Source organism: Pelmatolapia mariae, linkage group LG7 (assembly GCF_036321145.2).
Source record: "Pelmatolapia mariae isolate MD_Pm_ZW linkage group LG7, Pm_UMD_F_2, whole genome shotgun sequence".
NCBI classification, from domain to species: domain Eukaryota; kingdom Metazoa; phylum Chordata; class Actinopteri; order Cichliformes; family Cichlidae; genus Pelmatolapia; species Pelmatolapia mariae.
This window is the reverse complement of record NC_086233.1, coordinates 44,526,771-44,548,751: the sequence shown is the minus strand read 5'-3', so window position 1 is coordinate 44,548,751 and position 21,981 is coordinate 44,526,771. Positions and strand designations below refer to the sequence as shown.

The following is a 21,981-nucleotide window of genomic DNA, read 5'->3' as shown; positions in this document are numbered from 1 at the left end:
ATATGATACCTCCATTTCTTCATTCTATCGCCCCTATTTAACTGTACAATCTGTTCAAGGTGTTGTATTAGGTGCAATATATGTGGCTGTACTATTTGTTGCTATGCGACTAAGGAAAATTTAGGAAAATAATGCAAAAGCATCCCCCGTATTAAGAATTCAATCACTATAAACCGCTCCGCAGCAATGCATCCGAGGACAATGCGTCTCCTTTAGGAGGATAAAAATAACAGCAGTCATCTCAGGGGCTCCGCTTTTTTTGTTCATTTATTCACTTTACAACGGAAAAAAAAGATCTGTCAAAAATTGAATGAGGAGACAAGGTGGAGAAAATATCATCAGATGTTATGCTGTGAAAAAAGGGCTAGCATGCATGTTTGGTATCAGAGGCGAACCTTTGAGGTCACACTACTTTGAACTTAGATGTTTTTCCAGAATCATAACTCCAGAAACCTCTGAATTGTTTCTACTATGAGGTCCAGTACAACAAAAGACACTGGCAAACTTAAGTATACTCACTTGTTAGAAAAAAAAGCCCAAAAGTTACGACCCAAACTGCTGCATAAGTCTGGGAGTTGAAATGTGGTTCACATATTTCTACCCATTACCAGAGTCAGGATGTCAAATTAAATAATCCAGCAGACTCATTTCTATGGTTTTAGAAAAGACTTGGTCTCATTGGTCAAACTGCATGCTTGTTTACTACTTTTGTGGTCTTTTGCTCCCTTGTGTTACGCTGTCTCTGGTACTGACTGCATTACTGGAGATAGACCAGATGACTGCAATTAGTCTGGTAAGTAAAATAACAGAAAAAAAAAAACAGATGAAATTTGCAGGGATTCAACTTTCAGTCAATCCCATGAATTTTGGGTCAGCCAGCAGCTAATCAGTTATGTCATGTCTGCATGTAAAACAGCTAGAGACAGTCCAGTAAAAGAAGAAATTTCAATAAATCTCCAGGCTTCCTGAAAGACATTTAAAGCTCTTCTTTGGATGTTGGCTGCCTTTTGTTCTGTTCTCTGTCCACACGATCCCGCACGTCTTCAATAACATTGACGTCCGGGCTCTGGGGAGGCCAATCCATGACTGATAGTGTTCCACTGTGAGTTTTTCTATCCAGATAGTGTTTTACTGCATTGGCAGCGTGTTTGGCTTGTCAAGATATGCCAAGTTTATAGTTAATAGCTGCTTGGGAATTCATCTGTTTGGGAATTCATTTAGTAATTTTTGTCATTTTAACAAAAGAAACGGGAACAAATTGTTGGTTTTTGTAACAGGCAGTCGGTAACAAAGTGTCTAAACATACAACATTGGTTGATACCTTGAAGTCTGGGTCTCTTTTATATTTCAATGACTCACAGGAAAGTGGCGGAAGATGGCTCTGGAGAACTACTGCTCAAGACCACCTTAAAAATTACATGAAGTCTGGTTAATTAATTGAAAGCAAAATATAAAGAAAACAGGGGTGACTCAAGACTTTTGCATAGTAGTACATATTAACCATCTCATATGCTCATATGACCCTTGCTTGTTTTTATATCCAACATGCTGTTAAACTTCTCCTGCGTCACCACTGAACAAAGGCATCAACAAATTATTTGCTGACAGGTCAAAAGATTCTCAGGTAATCAGACTCGGATATATCTGGCACAGAACATAGTGTTTTTTTACCTGACCGCCCAGATCCCCTTCACCTTTTTGAGCCTACAATCAAGTTCTGAAAGCACAGTTTGCTGACTCACTCTCATTAACACTGTCTGCAGCGAGGCTGGGCTACAGCTCCCATCTGAACCACTAAAAATCAGCAGGACAACAATATATATTAGCAGCAAGATTAAAAAAAAAATCTCGAGTAAACAATATAGTGCTTAAGTTATTTAATCTCAACTGTGCCATGAAGTCAACTGTCAACTCTTCTGTCTTGCTCAATCACATTTCAACAGAGCCTTATGAACCAGCGCACTCATTTTGTTAAGAAAATATCCCAAACAACAACACTAGAAACTAAAGTACAAAACTGCTAGGTTTGATGGTTATGCTCCACTTAATTTAAGGGATTGCGACATAAGCCTGCATTAAAATGTAAGGCCTGTGTTTTTCTTAAATATGGTGTGTTCAATATAGTATAAGTCTGTGGTTGAGTACAAAGAAACACAGGAAGCTTTTACACAACAACATGGCTCAGTGGAACACCACAGACAAATCGCCACTTAAATCCTGAGCTTAGCGGCACAGTTGACGCCACACAGGCTGAGAAATTTGCAACTGACACTAAACACGCAGGTCAGTCTGGCTAACAGATTCAGTCATGTGAACAGTCAGTATAAAGCATTGTATGGTCCCCGGTATCATCTTTACTCTTTCGTTCTGTCATCCGGCTCTATGTTGCCTATATTTCCATAACAACTATCCACAAGTTACTCTGCATCTTGAGCGACAGGGCTGACTGGTCTTGAGCAGATCCCCACAGTGAACAGCCAGTGCTATTCCCTATTTAAGTGAATGGTAACATAGTAAGTGAGCTAGAGCTGAAAAAAATTAAGAGTTCTCATATCAATCATGTAAGAAAACCCAACGGTATTTGTGTTTTTCCTCAAATGTTTTCACAGATTTTATTACAATGTCAAAGACACACCAAATAATTAGTGCAACCAGTGTACAAGCAATTACTGAAACCTGTCAGAACAGTTTTTGGTTACATTCACAGATCTTTCTTGTAAGATGTCTGCTACTGACTGGCCTTTAACTGTTGAATAAGTAACAAAAAGTATTTCTCAAGACTGCAGCTTGAAGAAAGAAAGGTCTGAAACTCTCAATATGACCGTTTCTGTGAAAAATCCTAATCTTTTCTGACTGGCTCCCTTTCAAAAGTTGTCTAAAAAGAATTGCTCAAGATAAACATGTGGATTTTATGAATAAAACCTCAGTGTTTAGAGGCCATTATGCAGCTGAGCTGTTCTCCTGAAGATAATGACTGATTTTCTGCCATCAGCTGATGCTCAAAGAATTTCTGATCTGGTCTTCTTAAAGAGCATGGCAGCATTTGATACAGCAGAAAGAAAGAAAAAAAACCCTCCTTGTTGGCTAGCGCTCACTGAAAAGCACTGGCACAGCTCGAGATGGCTCAAGGCAAGACTTTGGGTGGGAGTTAAAATCACTGAAGTTTGGTTTTTTTGAGTCTAAAATCATTCTGTATGATTTTTTTACAAATAAAAATAAGTATTTAGACTGTTTTTGCCCTGGATGTGCGTATATTAAGATGACCTCAAAACTGGAAGGCTTATCAGGTCAAAGACTACTAGATTTATTTCACAGTCCAGATCCAGCAAGCAGGAGAATATGTCATCAATTTCTCAATATTGTAGCAGTCCATGTGCAAACCATTACTCACGTCGATTATACATGCAGTGTTTTAGCACATAACTATCAAAACGCAACTTGAGTATTTGTGGAAATCTCCACACTCAGAAAAGGGTCATCCGGAACATTTCACTACTCTTTGTTCCCCCAAGTAAACTTTGTCTTCTGTAGTTTTATTCATCAAATGACTTGAATGGCTATGGCTACAAATTGAATAGAAAATATAGTTAATACAAAGCAAAGTTCATGACTGATTTTCTCCTTTAAGCTTTGGTGTCCCCAAATTGCTCATTTGGAGCAATTACAGGCCTGCAGACCTTTGGCATTCCAGCTGTCAATTCACCCCTGAGAAAGTTTCTCCTACACTTCCTGCAGCGCCTCCAGCCAGTTGGATTGGTTGGATGGGCTGTTCTAATGTACCATAGCATAGAGCTGTTCCCACAGCAGCTCAGCTAACGTCAAACTACAGGTCAGTGCTAGCAATTTTATTACAGGCATAATACCAGCTAACTGTTTCTTCTCTGAACAGTTTGTGTACAGTTTAAAGACACGCTGTGGGCCACAGTCCTGATGTAAGCTCCAACCAAAGGACATGGGAGTGTATTACAAAATGCTTTTTGGTGTTTGAGGTCAATTTAATCTCATACATATTTCTCACTTTACCACCAGCCAAAGTCAACACGTCAACATCACCATCACCACATTTTTTTTCTGTTTCTTTAATGTTTATAAATTCACCAGATAACAGGACATTGGACCCTTTTCTGCTTTTCACTCGTCTCTATAATTTTCCTCCTAACGTCTGAGATCCTTTGCTCAAACCATGGCTGTGGCTGGCCCTGAGCTCTGGATAGCTTTAGTTTTAGCCACTTTGCCTTTGTTAGCCTCTTTAAAATGAGTTATTTAGGTGTCGGTTTAGGTCTGTTGTTAGAGGCTAAAGTAAACCCCCCACACACACTGACAACATGTTAACGTGTGGCTGGAGAACGCTGGAAATCATCCGATTCCAGTCAGTGGCCATTAAGTCAGGCATTTCTGTACTGATTAGGGACTTGTGAGAAACATTGCTGCCCTGGCTAGTTGGCACAAGAATTCTTAGTTGATTAATAAAATTAGAAAAATTAAAGTGCAACAATTGGAGGTTATTTTAAAAATATTACAATGCCACCAGACAGTAACCCAGCCACGACAAACAACTGAACTTTTCTCTGGCAGGAAGCTGTAAATGACTTCGATGGAAAAGTATGCAGATGACAGTTATGCAAGAAGAAAGAAGGGCTGCTGGTGCTAGCACTGCTAAGGTTAGCTCCACACTCCAAACTAATCTGACACTGTGCATGCAATGCAATACATGATATGAAGAAATGCACATTTCAGCACCTTTTAAAACACCTCTTGATTATTAAGGAATATTAATCATGTTCCTTAATAATCCTTAATAATAACCTTAAGCACACATGCAGTATTATTATGAGCAGTGTTTAATGTTCTTATTATACTGGCTTCAATTTGCAATACTTCTGTTCTTTTTGATTCGTCCTTTTACTGGTGACAAAAGGAGTTTGACAGTAAATTTCCATCTTGTGCAGATAAGGTGCTTTCATGTTATAAAATAAAGGAAGCTTCCTCTGCTCAATCTTGACAGTCACATCAGGTAAAACATTAGCCTTTAATTCACCTGCGAGCCAGATGAAAATTTTGGGGCTGAATAACTTGTAATGCAGAGTCACTGCCCATTAAAATATATGTAAAGATATAAAGAGTCTAGAACTGTGCACAGGGATGTGGACTGAATTATAAACAAAATTACATTTCTTTGGGGTCAGGCTGTGCAAAATCAGCTAAGACACAGATTTCTTTCTTAATAGAAAGAAATCTGCTAGTGGAGGACTGCGATTATCCAATACACATAGAGCAATAAACCACCAAACAAACATCAATCAGACAGAATTAGCATCATGACTCTCCTCCAAACACAGCTGAGCAAGTACTTTTATTCTTCACATTTGAGCAAACGGTTATTGAATCAGTCATTTCTCCACTTCAACAGAATGTTGGCTTTCTATTTAAAGTTTCATTAAAACTTCATTCATGCTAAAGAAAAAAAACAAAACTTTTACTACAGATGCCACTCCCAAGCAGACAGTAGAGCACTCTGATAAATAAAGAGGAGGGGACCCAAGGATCAAAAAGATCAAACTTTAATTTGAGTTATTTAATTAATTACTGAAATTTGTTTTCAATCAGTATATTGGCACTAATATTAAAATCAATTTTACAAGATAAATTCAACACTCATACGGATCAGAAAAAAAGAATATCAGGAAGCAGAACATTAACCTTAATTTTTGACTTGTAAAGCTTACGTTACATGAACAGAAAAATGTAAAGCAGAACAGCAATGAGACACTGAAACTGTATCTCATTGTGCAACTAAGAAGGCTGCAGCTATTCCAGTGTATAAAGAGCTCTCATTAAAATGTGACCCAGCTTGTCCAAAGCCACACTTCCTTGCTTAATTAGAGGGTGTCCCGTCAAGCATCCAAACTCTCTTTTTTTCCAAAAGCTTGACACTCAAGACGGGAGACGGTAATGATGCGCACTCTGGCTCCCTGCCTTTACTTCATCTGATCTGTCCCTTTGCTCGCCCTCCTCTGTGGATCACCCTGTCCATCTGTGTTTCTGAGCACATCAGCATGCTAGCAAGCCTCTGCCATGCTGAGCAGACAGCAACAGTTGCTGAAGCCTTGGAGGATGTGAAGAGGAGAGAGTTGGGAGTGAACAACACCAACAACAAGAAAAACTGAGAACTACTTACAAAGGAGTGGTGTTTATCCGGTCAGTGGATGGGCAGACGAGTGAGAGGGAGAGAGAGAGAGAGCGCTGCATAACTAATGGAGCAGAGATGAAGCCAGTGTATGAATGAGAGAGAAGGGAGGGACGCAGAGAGGAAAAGCTGGAGCGTAATGTGAGGAGCGAGGGAGGGAAGAGGTATGGGGGGTGGGGGGTTATGATGTGGGAGCCAAAACAGAACAGAAGAGAGGCAGAGAAAAGGAGACTGGTAGAGGAAAAAGAGAGGACACATATATGACAGTGAGAATGTAATCAGCTTGGCTTTTTACATTTAAAGAAGAGAAGGTGGAAAATAGAAAAAATGTGTAGGGTAAAAAAAATGAAGAGGATGACAGCTAGAGGCAAGATAGACTTGGCCTTTCCCCCTTTTCTTTGAAGAAGTAATTCATATTCAGTCCCCAACGGTCCCGTTTTCCAGGCCAGCAAAGAACTCCTCATGTTGTTCAGGAAGATGATAAAAAAAGGGAAGAAATTAGAGAATGAGGCTGAGCTGGATCCTCCCAGCAGAATTGAATTCCCAAAGAGGCCTATCAAATTCATGATGCCTCTTAACCTTTACATTTTGCAGGCAGGGACAGAGTCGAGCAGCTGTCATCCCCCCCCCCCCCACACACATTGATATTGATTCCTTCATAGGCAACCTCTGGTCTGTTTTACAAATGTAACAGATGTTTCAGTAGCCAAACGGTTTGTAAAGTGAATGAGTCTAGACTGTGAACGTGATCTCCCCACTCTAAACAAGTACTATAAAATATTAAAAGGGATGAACCAGTGAAGGAAATCAGTAACGCAGAAGAGTACGACTTTTCAGTTTCCTGAGAATTTGGCAACCTCCAGTCGCCTCAGTTTCTATAAAATGTATTAATAGGTCAGTTAAATAAGCCATATTGAAACAAAATAACAACGAACAAAAAGAACTTAGGACAAAAAGTGAGGGAATCGGTGTTTGACTATTTCTTTAGTGTTTATTAGATTGGAGCCTGAAGAAACACTGGCAATTTATAGTTTATGTATTTAACAAACGCAAGCCTCAGCAGCATGTGGAAGAACCATACATAGCCACAACAGCCTGGCACCACCTCCTCATGTTGGTCACCAGCTTGGTCAACACACGATCACGCTGCCTCCACCAAAAACTGTTACCCTATCAGTGCAGGAATGAGTATAATGGTCTCTGCGTCTTCTCTACACTTTGATCCTATGATCCGGCTGCTGTAGGCAGAATCTGAACTCATTGCTGAGCATAACTTTCCTTCATGTTTTCAGTTTGCCGACACCACCGCAAATGGGACTGACAGTGAAGGGCAGTTGTGGCAGATTCCTACATGCTGACAGGGTGAGGAAACTGTCCTTTTCTGATGTCTCATTCTTAGGACACGCACGTTGTCTGACAGGATCCTATATGGAACTAGGAGACGGTACTAGGACTTACTCCAACAACCCAACTTGGTTTTGCAGATAATCAGCTTGAAGTTTTCCTGTGGCACAGGCCCTGTCTAGATCATAGCATGACATGCCTGGAGCAGACACCAACTGACAGCTGTAGTACGGCCCATGCTCACAGGCACCTGATTAGCAGCACCTGGGGCACCAGGAGCTCAGAACAAGAGTCGGTCGCATAATAAGCTGTTTGGGATTGGCAGAGAAGATTTGGCAAGTTTTTCATGAGTGCTACCCACATACTCAACTCTGCTGCTCAACCCACAAATGCATTTTCGTTCCAAATATGGCACAATTTAAGGGGAAAAACAGGCTTTGCAACAGGATAAGATTTATTTTCTTACCAAGTTTATATTTCATCGGTGGATTAGAGTACAGAGGTAGGACAGCAACTGTGTCCCAAGGTTTCAGGAGCCTACTAAAAATGTTCTGCCAAAGTATGAGTAACTTTTTTTTTTTTTTTTTACATTACTTGCAGTAAAACTATAGCAAACTGTCTTCCTTACATTGACTAAAAATAAAATAACTTCTGATGATTCAGCAAAGCTATGGATAATTATTCAAAGTCAAACTTGAAACCCATTTCCTCACAAGCAGTAGCCTTAAGTACATCAGGCCCTTTGGCCAAGACCTCAAACTTGATATATACATGACATACAATATCTGCATGCTTTTATTAGAAAATTCATTTCTAGGTCCAGAAAGGCGATTATCCACCCGACAGCTATGACAGGGGTGTCAAACTCATTTTAGTTTACAGGCTACATACAGTGCAATTCAATTTCAAGTGGGTTAAAGCAGCACACCATTGCATAACATTTAAAAATAATATCTATATTTTTAAAGAAACTCTCTTTATAGTGTATAAAACAGGTGATAAACAGTCTGAGAAGCTTTAAGAAAAAATAAATGCTAAGAACATGTTTCAGTTTTTCTCACATTCAATCATAATAAAGAAAATCTGTCATAACTCAAAGAAATGCATCAGCATGGCTCCTCGGCCTAACAACGTTCCTCCGAAGTACCATGGCATGCCTTTAGTAATGGAAAACTGTAAAACTGAACATGTGTCAGACCTCTGGCTGATGAAATTAACCAATGCACCCACTGCAAAATTCAGCGAAAAGTAAAAAAAATTATGCCTCAATTTTCTCCAATTATTCAACTTTGCAAGGCCATAACCACTGACCACTGACACCGCCTCAGCGCAGTGAACTCCCCTCAATCTTCAAGTAATACACAAAATGTCTACTCAATCAGCAAAAAGCAAACACCCACGCTAAGACCATGTTACCACTGGTTTCTCTTTAAGGTTTGTGACAAGGTAACCAGTTGCTTTTACTTCAACATTCCTTGCCAAGTCAAATATTGTCAAAAGAATGGGAAGTCTTCAGCACGGCCATCAACACGTCAGCGACTCAAGAGTCCCAACCCATCAGTATATTCCATCGCCCAAATCCCTTGTTTGCAGTGCTGCCTCTACAGTAACTCATTTTTGTGAGACTTGCAAGACAGTTTAAATAAAATGGACGCTATGACTGTTTTAAAAGCAAAAACAGCTGAGAATTCTGACTGAACGTTCCTCACCATTTATATGATGTTTGTAAGAGAGACAGTTTCCTACCAGCTTTTTCCAGTGTTTAGTCTCAATGGCACAGCGCTACTAATTTAGCTTAAAGAGGCCATTTCCTATTGACCACAAAAGGTACTCTGCATGCAGATGTCAGTGCAGTTGGCAGCTGATGTGGCGAGGTCTACAGGGACCCATCATCTGTGCTCACATCTGGACCTTATGCCTTTTATATTCAAGGGCCAGGGTGAATTTTTAGATCAATCTAAGGACCAACAAGGGCATTGTTTGTAAAGAGAGACAAAAACTGGAACGTATTTTATGAAATTAGAGCAGCTGTAGACATTTTTACAATGGGTTACAGTGTGGATGGGATTTAAGCTGTCACTGAAATATGTACTTTATGGCATGGCACTTAATCATGAGATTAATAATCCGTAAATATTAAAACTGAAAGTGGAAAGGAGGAAACCCAAGTGAAACTCAGCCTTGGCAATTCTTAGGCTTTATTTCAAAGGTTGATCGCTGAAGTAATGGTGTGCAGAGAAAGCAAATAAAAAAACAAAATGATAAAGCCACGAATGGAACCAGTAGGACAGAAGATTATAAATGAAATTGAGCCACAGAGTTGTCAGTAATTAGCCACTCTCACAAAAAAAGAAGAAAAAGAGAAAAAAAGGAAAAAAGAAAAAAATCTGAATCGAGCAGGAGGCCTTTGAAGCCTTTAAGGTCACTGATGCTCCTCTATCTCATGCATTAGATTAAAGATATCTCTAAGAAAGTATTGCTGATCTAAGAACTAAAATGGCTAAGAAAACACTGGGTGATTTTTTTTTTTTCAATTGCTCTTCATTGTAGCCGATAACGTCACTCATTATCCCTTGAAAGCCTACTAGGAGTAACTTTTGAAGGTTTTTTCTGAACCGAGTGTTCAAACACCGAGTGCTTCTATCACATTTCAGGCCTGTTTATTAAATAAAATGACTGAGTTTCCATCAGAAGTTGTCTTTGGCCATTTCATCATTATAGGTACAAGGGAGGTCATCAAATGTCATCCTGACGAATGCTTGTTCGATTAATACTTGTAAGGGAATCTGAACTGCCTTTACATTTACTTTATAAAGCTTCCAATGACCTCCTTTTTTTCTTTTCTTTCAAATGTTACAGAAACTAAAACAACAAAGTTCTAATATGCTGGATTTTTTTGTTTCTATATTTTAAAGCAGATGTACTCCCAAGTTCAGAATATCAAGTGACTCTTGAATTTAACTGTTATACTCTAAAATACTTTATAGAATAAGTTTTAAGGAACACCTCATTTCTTTACATTTTCCTTCCGAGGAGCCAGATTTTGTCATTTGCTAAAGTGCTTCTGAGCAATAGTTCTCGAGGCTTTCTGAAAGTCTGTTTTTCTTTGGACATTGACTGCTTCTTCTCTATTTTTCCATGTTTTTTTTTTAAATATTTTGAGCAACTTAACTTTACCCTATGAATCATTCAAACATAAAAAAGGCACCTTATTCTCGGGATGAAACCAGTGTTGTCTCTATGTATAACAGGCAATTCGGTAATGAACCATTTTTAAATGGTATCTTTAGGCACTTTGTTTCTAGCAAGTAGCAGTTACTAGTAGGGATGGGTACCGGTTTCTGACATAAACGGTAGTAACCAGACCGAAAAGCAGCGCACATTTCGGTGCTTTATTTCGGTGCTTTTTTTCCCCTGAGATGTGATACACTTTAGATTCTAGCCAATCATTTTACGTTTCCATGGATAGTAGGCGGGCCCAGGTACGTACGTTCCTTTAGAGCAGAGCTACAGATTAAAAATGCCCAAGGCGAAGCGGTCAAAAGTCTGACTGTACTTCACAGCAAAAGATGCAAACCTAGCAGCCTGCAACAAGTGCTTTAAGGTGATACTGTGCAAATGAGGTAACACCTCGAATCTGATGAAATACCTGGCTTTTTTTTAAAAGCCGAGAAATGCGCCGTATTTGATAGCTTGCTGCGAGACCTCACACTGTGCACATCTACTGCGGGTGTGGTGCCTGTTATCGGACCTGGAGTTAGCAACATCCCCCAAAACCCGAAGACTAGAGTCCTGGCCCCTAGCCCTGCCAGTGTAGTAGAAATGATGACGGATGATGATGGCAGCAGCAGCCGTTCTTCTCTGCGTGAGTAGCTTAATGTTGTTCGTGTGTAATTTACGTTGAGTACGCTAACCACGTTATTAAATTAATGCATGTAAGGTGAACTAGCAAACACCGTCGTAGTTACATGCGGCTGTCTTCTTGTTTGATGGCAGATACTGCCTTCACTCGGGCCAAAAAGGCTAAAATGACCAAAGAAAAATTGGAAAACAGTTAAACATGAGAGGTTTTTGGACAAAGTTTGTGTTTTTTCCATTGTTTAAGCACTGCTTCCAGCCAAGAGTGATACCATATATGCCCTATAGCTGCAGAAAAGGCTAACATTGTTATCTTTTTACAAAAAAACAGCTGAACATGAGAGGTTTTAGGACCAATTTTGTGTTCTCCATTCTTTAAGCACCGGTTTGAGCACCGTTTAAGCACCGGCACCGTTTCAAAAGTACCGGTTTGGTACTGGTATCGGATAAAACTTAAACGATACCCATCCCTAGTTACTAGCATTGTGGGATCATCTTGACAGGGAGCCGTACAAACGGAAGCCAACATCCAAAGAAGAGCTCTGGGATATCCTTCAAGAAGTCTGAAAAACTTTTCCTGAAGACTACCTTTAGAAACTACAAGAAAGCTTGTCTAAGAGAGTTTGGAGTGTATTGAAGAATAAGGGTGGTTCTACCAAATATTGATTTTTCAAGTGTGTTTGAATTGTACAAAGTCTGTTTCACCTTATATGTTGCATTTCCATTTTTGTTTGCACGTTTCAGTAAATCCTACTTTCAAGTTGAAATATTAAGAAAGAAGGAGAGGTTCAAAACTTTTGCAAAGTCCTGTAAACCAGCCTGTGAGCATACTTGATGTTAAACGGTTTCCAAGAAAAATGCCTGTGGTTAGACACCATTATATGTATGGCCAACCTGCCATTAAGGTTTACCGCCTTTCATCTGCGAACATTGTGTTTGTATGTGAGGAGCTGCTACTTGCATAAATATTGCTGTCATGTGTGTATTCACACGCAAACACCGTCCTCCCCTAACAGCTGTTTTTCATCACCACCCTCGCAAGTTTGCACATCTCCCGCTTCGTCATCCTCATATATCTTCGTGTTTGTGTGCGTTTATCAGAGAGACTGAAGGGGGGGGGGGCAAAACTGGATCATCCATCGCTCTGTCCTTCACCATCAGCTGCCCAGTTTCCAGACAGAAAGACTCAAGCGATCACAGATTTGTCACTATAATGACTTCATTTTTACATGTTGTGTTGCAGCAATAAAAGAGGTGATGGATGTGAGCCATGACCCATTCTTTTTTTCTCAATGGCAACTTACCCATCACCTGAATAAATCAGTTTTTTTTATTGAGTTGTTGGATCATGAAGTCTATTTTAACGGCACAGTGAATAACAAGGTTTAGCTATCAATCAATAATTTCAGGGAAAAAAGAGAGGGAGGGGCTAACGCTTGGCTCGTCTCTGTTAGTTATGTGTACAAGTTTCTCTTGAGAGTATAGAAGGAAGGGTGGACTGAATCTCATAATCTCTCTTATTTATTTTTTTTGGCAATTTCTGACATTCCAGAGTCATGATTTGATGGGATTTGGTGAGGCAGTGATGTATTCCCAGGTCTGCTGAAAATTCACATCTCCATCCAATGGAGTGTGAGATGCTGTTATAGATTAGTGTGTCCCACTGCATTACAGTCTCGTCAATCAACAGTGGCAGCAAGAGGAATCTGTGGGGGTGCCCACTCTGTGAATAACAGGTTCAGCTCTTTGTCTTATTGTGGTGTATTTCACCAAAGAATTCCTGTATAAAATAATTCTGTCTCAGTAAAAACATGAAGACCTTTAGTTTTTTTTTCAATCATGGCCCCAGTAAAGGTTTGAGGAATACTAAAAAAATAAAAAAAAAGGGGGGCCAGAGTCGACTTCCTCTACTGAGAAGGCTAGAACCTTCAACCCCAGCAGGATCATGTTGCATATGATGTATTACTCCGTGGAGACGAATGTGGTCTTTCATGCAGCTGTGTGCTCAGACAGGGGGGCGTAAGTATTTGATGCCAACAGACTTTAACACATCAGGAAGGCTGGTTCTTTTCTTGGAGCTTAACTAGAGACTCTGGTGGATGTGTCTGAGGGGAGCATACTCAAGAGACTTCTCAGCATCAGGCACAGTTCCTCTCATCCTATTCATGGCTCCCTGGTAAGACACAATGAACACGAGGAAAAAGACTCATCACCCTAACACTACAGGAGATGTTTTCTCCCTGTGGCTAACAGGCTCTATAATCCCTCCAATTTCTGTAGGGGGGGATTTTATAATATAACATCAGGACAGAAATAGCACTACTTTCTTGTAGTACTATAGACTAAAAAAAAAGCCCAGCAGTCTTGTAGTTTATAGTATTTTAACCATCTTTTTTATTATTATTTAAAGTATCAGATTAATTGTACTGTATCCTTGCACTGAGCATGATATGGCACAGGAACTACACGCTGAAGTGATGTTATAAGGTACAAATGAATATCAACAGTCTGGTATGAATTGCAGTAACTATGGAGGAATGGAAAAATGTTCCAACCCCAGTAGAGCGAGAAGGACGAAGAAACAGTTGAGCTTCTTGGCTTGCTCTCACCCCCCGTGCTTTCCTTTCTCACTGCTGCCAGTAGGCCAGTAGGGATCTTCATTCCAGTTCTGTTCTGAGCCCATCCAGAGCCACTCCAGATAGGGAACCAGCCCAGGAGGCAAACATCTTCCAACAATGATGGACGGCATGGATGAGATAAAGCAAGGCCACTAAGAATTCATCCAAAAACAACATGAGCAATAGGAGAATATGTATGGTACAGAGGGCGTATTTAAGCATCAGCAACAGTATTCTTTTTTCTACACTGTATGTGAAAACAGGAAAAATATGTTTCAAGTTCCACAGCTGTTTATCTGTGGCAGGAATGTCACCCTTTGGCATAGGATCACGTCAGATGACGTCTTTGAGCCATTCTCTGCTTTTTCATAATCGCTGAAAATGTCTGCGAAAGGAAAACGCAGGGCTGAAACTCCGATCCCTGAAAACATTCCCAGCCTTACCCACCCCCTCCCCAAACCCCCGTATGTGCCTATCAGTTTGCAACATTCTTTGCTTTTCCATTCTGCTTTTCTTCTTCAGCTCCATGGCAAATAATTATTAACAAGATCAAAGCATATGAAAGGGCTTCTGCATCAGAGAGGTTGAGCTTGGGGAGCTGGGCGACTAAAAGCGATAGTAGCAAAGTACTGAATTGTTTTTGCCACTATATGCAACCCTGAAAGATTTCATTAATACTTGTTTAAGTCAGAAATGGTTTAAATTTTTCTAAGGAAAATCAATTCCTACTTGTGCTTTGATTCTCATAATTTGATTTACCACACCATGTCTCATATAAAATTATCTGATAATCTTAGGGAAGAGGAATTTTTTTTTCCTGAACTGAGAAAATTATTATATTGCATTACATTTCATATATGCCACTAGTACATCATTTTTGAGGTAATTCAACTCCACACAAGCCACTGTACAGTAGTACTGAAAAGTAGTAAGAGTACTGAAAATTAATTGAAATGAATATTTCACATAGCCATTGGCGACAAAACCCACCAAATCCCTCGTGCTTTAAGGGGGAAGGACAGTGTTAGAAGGCAACGACTACAGATTAGCTCAGATGACACATTTCCCTGAGCAAGAGGAAGGCATCGTGTCATAAAATATTCAAGACAGGGGGATATTTGATAGCCTAACCTGAGTACAGAACATAAAGCTCTAAGAGTGATTAAATGGTGCAATACCAATCTGTGACCATAAAGCCAGAGTTTAAGTATGCATAAATGGGAAACAGCTTAAAACCCCATTATCTTTCAAGGAAACAATGAGAGCCTATGAGAAAATGAGGGGGAATCCAAAGGGTACAGAGTAACTTTGAAAAGATTAAGCTAGAGGAGAGATTGTTTCAAAAATATAAATTCAATATTGTCTTAATGCATGCTCAATCATCCAGGTAAGGAAATCCCCAAAAGTTGATTCTGTTCATCTGGACGCAGCGTTTTCAGTGGGAGAAACGTTTCGTCACTCATCCAAGTGACTTCTTCAGTCTCAGCTGACTGCAGGTTTCCCCATCCTTATGAACAGTACCTTGACACAATTACTGAAACTAGCACCACTGACGAACAACATGCTGTGAGGTCAGTTTCTTGATCATTAAATATGCTAAATGTCAATGCATTGATCAACAACCACTGTTCATAGACCTTTGACCATTGGCCATGAGTAGCATTAACAGAGAGATGGGAAATAGCTACAATAACAGCACTATAAGATGGTGAAAGATTTAAACTTAGGCCCTCTCTGCAATTCAGAGCTGGTCTCTGTACGCTGTTAAGTTCAAGAAGGATTGGCGTGATTTATACATTGGCGAAACTAAACAACCTTGGGTAATTGGATGGCACAACTCAGAAGAGCTAACTCGTCAGGCCAGGACTCTGCAGTCTATTTACACCTACAGGCCAGTGGACACTCTTTCAATGATGAGGATGTACACATCCTGGACAGGGAGGAACGCTGGTTTGAGCGCGGAGTCAAGGAGGCCATTTACGTGAAAAGGTAAGACAATTTCTGAAGTCTTGGATGAGTGATGAAAAACTTCTCCCACTGAAAACGCTACGTCCAGATGACCAGAATCAACTTTTTGGTAAATTGAATATTAAGCATTTTGTGAAGCTAGTCTCCTCTGTCATATTACCATTGTTTACTGGAATTTGATCAATTATCTGGTTAGAAAAAATCTATACCCTCCTCTCTCATGGAATACAATACAGAATCTGCCAAATGCAATCCAATAAACATGGAAACAGTCTATCATGTCACTGCACATTCTGCAAAACACCCAAAAGTAAGTCTTGAGTGAAGGTTTATTCAAATTTTATTTAGTATTATTTTTATCTCCATGTCTGGTTATAATTCACTTTCCAAAATAGTGCAGGATAAAACATTTTCCAAATCTGCGAGGTGAAGTCTGTCTGTTTGCTATTCAAGATCTCATCTATTCTGTGTGGAGAGAAATTTGTGAAGTGTGTTAGAGCTGACTCTCAATCAAAGAGTCAGCTCCACTGCTAGAAACAGAATAGCATTAGAAATGGATATTAGCACTGATCTCCCAATCTGATTTAATATGCATTTAAAAAGTGCAGAATCCGTACAATCCAATGCAATTCAATTACATAAAATAAATAACAATAAATAACAATGTTGCATAAAGTATTTACATGTAGAATCAATTTCTTCCACAGGTGACAACGTTCACTAAACTTCCACAGCCTTATATCTTAAAGACAGAAGTAATATCTTTCAATCAAAGTCACTCTGATCAGTGACCAGAGCCTTTTTTTTTCGGTGTATCTCTCAACAGTAATTGCGATATCTGGACCGGCTGTGAGAAAGCGAATCATCTTGGACCAAGACAATTATAGTCAGGTACTAGATACAAGTCTACCTATCAAGACTGACTCATGAAAAAACAAACTGAAAAAGTGACGGAGAAGTAGGCACCCAGGAAAATGGAAGCAAGTGGCCTGGTCTGAAAAAGCACTATGTGGAAGGTGGGAAACATTTGCATAGCTTAGGCTGGGAAAAGATCACATCGTTATTCACTGTGGGGAAAAAGGCAAGTTGGTGACACGCTTAGCAATATTTTTTTACCTTAGTTCATGGCATTCATGTGGATTTTACTTTACCATGCAGGATCTTACATTTTTGGACATCACATACAGTACACTCCTTTTATGGCACCAGCATTACCTGATTGCAGCAGCAACCTCTTTTAGCAAGATAATACACCCCGTCACACCATAAAAACTGTTCACGAAGGGCTGGAGGAGCATGACAAAAAGTGCAAAGTGTTGACTTCACCTTAAAATTCCCCTGATCATTGACATCTGCGGGATAGGTTTGAATAACAAGTCAGATCCATGCAGAATCCACCTTGCAAACTTCAGGACTTGTAGCATCTGTTGCTAATGACTTGGTACAAGATAATGGACAAAGAGAGACAGAGAGGGACCTATAAAATACAAGGATGGTAGGCCTATTGTTGTGACAATAACAGAGGCTTTGAAACCCATGTTATCATCATAGTCATGTGACATTATTCAGTGTTACAAAAAGCCAGCAACATGCTGTCACAAAAAAAACAGCACATGCTTTGTTGTCTGTACTTGCTGACAAGCCCATGCTAAAGATGCACATGCACAGAGTATTGTTATTCACAAAAAACTTCAGAACAGAAAAGTGTAAACGAGCTGTCATTATCTGAAGTCAAACCCTCCTGATTTGTTTAGATCTTCTCCCTTCCACAGAATTTCTCATTTCTGCGCATTAGTAAAACACTTTGTTTTCCTACATGCCGTTACTTTTCAGAGAAATCAGTCAGTGGAAATGCATCCTTCTTCTCAACTTCCACAACAAGGGCACATTTCACACTGATACTAACACTCAAAGCAACAACAGTCGGGAGAGGTGAATGAGAGGAAGAGGGGAGGGAGGGATAACAGGAAAGGGGAAGAATAGGTCATGATTGTTAAGTGCAGAATAATGCTCTCTGCAGAGCAGGCTCATGTTGGCTTCCTGCTCTAGCTGATTGCAGCAGGTCTCTGAGGACCTGTGTTAGACCAAATACGTGATAAGAACTTCTGAAGGGCCCACTAAGATAGACAAACGCACACATGGAGCAAGAGACGCAAAAAAGGCAGACAGACATAGGGCAGAAAGCTAATCGACATAAAGATTAGAAAAATACAAAGAAATGGCAAACGGGGGAATGAAGAAACAAGGGGGGAATAGTAAAACATAGCACAGTACAGTGCAGACATTTAAGAACAAGAGCCTTGTTTCATATTATTTAGCCTGTATTGCACCATGTGTCTTCTTCAATTTCCTAATTACACACAGTCTTCCCTCTGGAACTTGAGGATGGGTGGCAGTGAACCTCCATAGTTTCACTGCAAGGCTTTGTTAGGTACACCTTGCTGCTTCTGAGCTATTTCAGAAGTGTCTTAATTCTTTGCGGCACAGACTCAACAACATGCTGGAAGCATTCCTCAGAGATTTTGATACCATTTGACACGATAGCATCACACAGTTGCTGCAGATTTCCTGGCTGCACGTCCATCAGGCGAATCTCCCGTTCCACCACATCCTGGATATTTTTTTTTTTTTGTTTCTGACCATTCTCTGTGAACCCTAGAGATGGGTCTGTGGGAAAATCCCAGAAGATCAGCAGTTTCTGAAATACTTAGACCAGCCCGTCTGGAACCAACAATGAAAAAAACAGAAAACAAAAAAACCCCAAACCTAAAAATGTCCCCTAAATCACTTTTCTTGCCCATTCTGATGCTCGGTTTAAACTTCAGCAGATCATCTTGACCATGCCTAAATGCACTGAGCTACAGTCATGTGATTGGCTAATTTTTTACTTGAGTTAACAGGCAGTTGAACAGATGTACTGAAAGTGGAACTGTTATATGTGCCATAAAAGACATATTGTCCTAGATGTGCAGATCTTCGGCCTCTATTATAAAACTGGTTGTAGGATCCATATTAAAGTAACACATGGCAAAAAGAAAATGAAATGAAATCTGCATCAATAAACTACTCAATGCAAATTTTGTGATGGTTTAGCAAATTGTACCCGGCACACCTGCACAACTGACTGTAAATGCTCAATTCAAACTCCTCAGAAGTGCTGGAGTGCATATTTTCCCAGTAGGAGAAAAGAAAATTCCACTTTAATTCCACCATGCAGTGTAATGGTGTTTCACTTTTAGGTGGCTAGAAAAGGCAGAGACACCACAACACACCTGTAGCCTCTGGAAAATGCCATGTTCTGTCAAAAGTTCTTCTAAAAACGACTCCAAATTACAGTGAGAGAAATATTCATATTCACGAAAGTTACCACTAACGACTATTATTTATTACTCTTAAGAAACTGACACAGATTGACTAACATCACAGTATCAGCTTTTATTTGATCAAAAATGATTCGGGACATTTAAGTTTCATAACTGGAGAAAGGTAAGCCAGACTTCCCTCATGTCATCATTTGGCCAGACTTCCTCCTCTGAGTGTCTGGAAATGTGGGTTTGAGACAACACTTTCACAATAGTCAAATATTCATCCATCCATCCATTCTCTTCCGCTTATGCTTATCAGGGTCGTGGGGGGAGGGGGGGGGGGGGGGGGGGTGCGCGCGCGGGAGCCTATCCCAGCTACCATTGGGCAGGAGGGCAGGATGCAGCCTGGAGAGGTAGCCAATCTGACGTAGGGCTAACACAGAGGCTCAGACAACCATTTGCACTCACATTCACACCTATGGGCGATTTAGAATCACCGGTTCCACAACAGTCAAATAATGAATCACAAAAATAAATGGTTAAGATTAGAGCGGGTCTGCTAAAACAGAGAGGTAATTGTGGAGATGCAAATGTTCCAAAGCACAAACAAACTCAAACTAATCTTGCTGAAAAGTGCCAAGTTTGCAGTGTGAATTCAATAAATGGAGTAATGCATAATCTCTGCTTTCACTCTGAATTCTTCATGCCATAAAAACTCGGTCTGCCTGTGACATTTAAACAGGAATGGATATTTATTCCATAAAAGGGAGAAGGACGACAGCTGAGGTGAAAAGCACTGAGAAGGCGCGTCATTATGTCACTTTCTGAATGCTCATTAAAAAGTCACATGGCTGCCTTCAAGCAGAATACTTCACCCTTATGATGAGCGCTAGAAATGTGATGACTGAGCCCTCACAAGAAGCAGCAAGACATCAAAATCCATCAGTGCTGCTTCCAATGCATAGAAATAAAGTCATTATAAGAGTGAGCAAAGGCAAGCCCTGCTGTGTTTTTATAGCCCTGTGCTGCTCACTTCTATTTTTAGGATGTCAGGCCCAAATTAGCTCTTTGAAGTGTAATTCGTAACACTCACAAGGTACCAAATAACGAGACAAGTAAGTAGTAGTTATGCTGCTGATCAGCAAGAGCAGGATCATGAATTTGAGCCGTGCTGTAGGCAAACAGAGTAAAAGAAAATCGCATTACATGTGTTTACGTCAAGACGGTAGACAGGCTAGCTAAGAACGCTGTCTTCTCATTCATTTTTAGTATTACATTAGTATACAAAGGATAAGCACTTTAAAAATACTGCCTCAGATCATTATATTATCCAACTTATAAGTCTAAAGTTGGATAAGATGCAAACAACTTATACCACTACGTTTGTGAGAACATTGCTAAAGCCCCTGTATATGCTCATTCTGAGCCTGGAGTGATGCACTCTGATGCTGCTCACACATGAATGCCAGTCTGCAGAGAAAATATTTCAACTCTACCAGCCTTGCATTCCATCAACAGCTGAGCTTGTAAGAAACATGCAGCAACAGGACGCCACAGCCTGAACCACGGATCAGGCGATGAAGGCTTTAAAAGCCAGATCACATTGCAACCTGACAGGTTTTTGGTGGGGGGATTCATAACAACGCCGCCGTGGACTGCGGTAAATTTTTACCCATTTAAAAGTCATGATGAGCTTAAGAGCTGTCATGTGACCATAATCGTTTGAAATTGACTCTTTAATAGGTGAGTCACACTTCTAGATGCCGCATTGGCACTTTACTCCTGACAAAAATGTGAGAAAATACAGCAAAGCGCTACAAGCCACAGATACTAAGTCAAATGCGTATCTGCATGAAGAAAACAAAGCTGGCGAGTGAGCTGCTGCTTCTACATTTAGCACAGAACTGCGACTAATGATCCTTGAACTGAATTAATGAGGAAATTAGGCATGCCCCATGCACCACGATATCTCTCAAATATAAGCTCGCCGCTATTTTTGATGTTAGTTTTCCATTTAGTCTTCCTTGTTAAACCCTCAAAATACTGATCCTTACGGTATGGTGTTCTTGACAAGTTCAACCTGGGCTATCCAAACAGTAGCAGGTGGGTAAACGAAGTGGGAGTAGGGGGTATTTCTATTAAACTAGGACAGGGTGAAGAAAAAGTTGGTAAATAGGGGAGTCACAGTCATGCTTATTTACTGTTCTACTTACTAGATGTAATATCACCATCAAAATCAGACTTGCATTAATATATATCATAGACACAATCTATGACAGTATCATCTGTGTAAGCTACTTTTCTTTATGCCTCATCTTCCTTCATGAAAGCGCTCTCCATGAATACAACTGCAATCATTCCTGCTCTGCTCATAGTTCTGAAATCACTTTCACTTTTTTGTAATGCTTACTCTAGACTATATCTTATTTCACTCAAAGTTATTTATATTTATATCAAAGTTATAGTTATTTTTTTCACCTTGATGGGATACTGAATGAGATATTATATTTCTGGTCAATTTTTTTTTTAACCCTGTACCACTTTTCTCTTCTAAAATAGTTTCTCCCCCGTATCCCTGCCAAGCTCTAAAATCTAATTTCACTTTGGCCATTTGGCATGAGAAGACAGATTTGGCTCTGTGGGCCTTCTGGCAAGAGGTAACACACACCATTTCTAAAGAAAGGGGACAGACTATCAATCC

At 40.0% G+C, this 21,981-nt stretch overlaps 1 protein-coding gene across 3 annotated transcripts in view; it reads right to left on the bottom strand.

The window, feature by feature from the left end:
- Positions 1 to 21,981, bottom strand: part of peak1 (pseudopodium-enriched atypical kinase 1) — a 106,701-nt gene that overhangs the window by 55,231 nt on the left and 29,489 nt on the right. The window contains exon 1 of one of the 3 annotated variants that reach the window (XM_063479239.1): positions 6,179 to 6,246. The exons of the other annotated variants lie outside the window; for them this stretch is intronic. The gene's annotated coding sequence lies outside the window, so the exon portion shown is untranslated. Of the gene's footprint in view, positions 1 to 6,178; positions 6,247 to 21,981 lie in introns of those variants that run through there. 3 annotated transcript variants of the gene reach the window in all.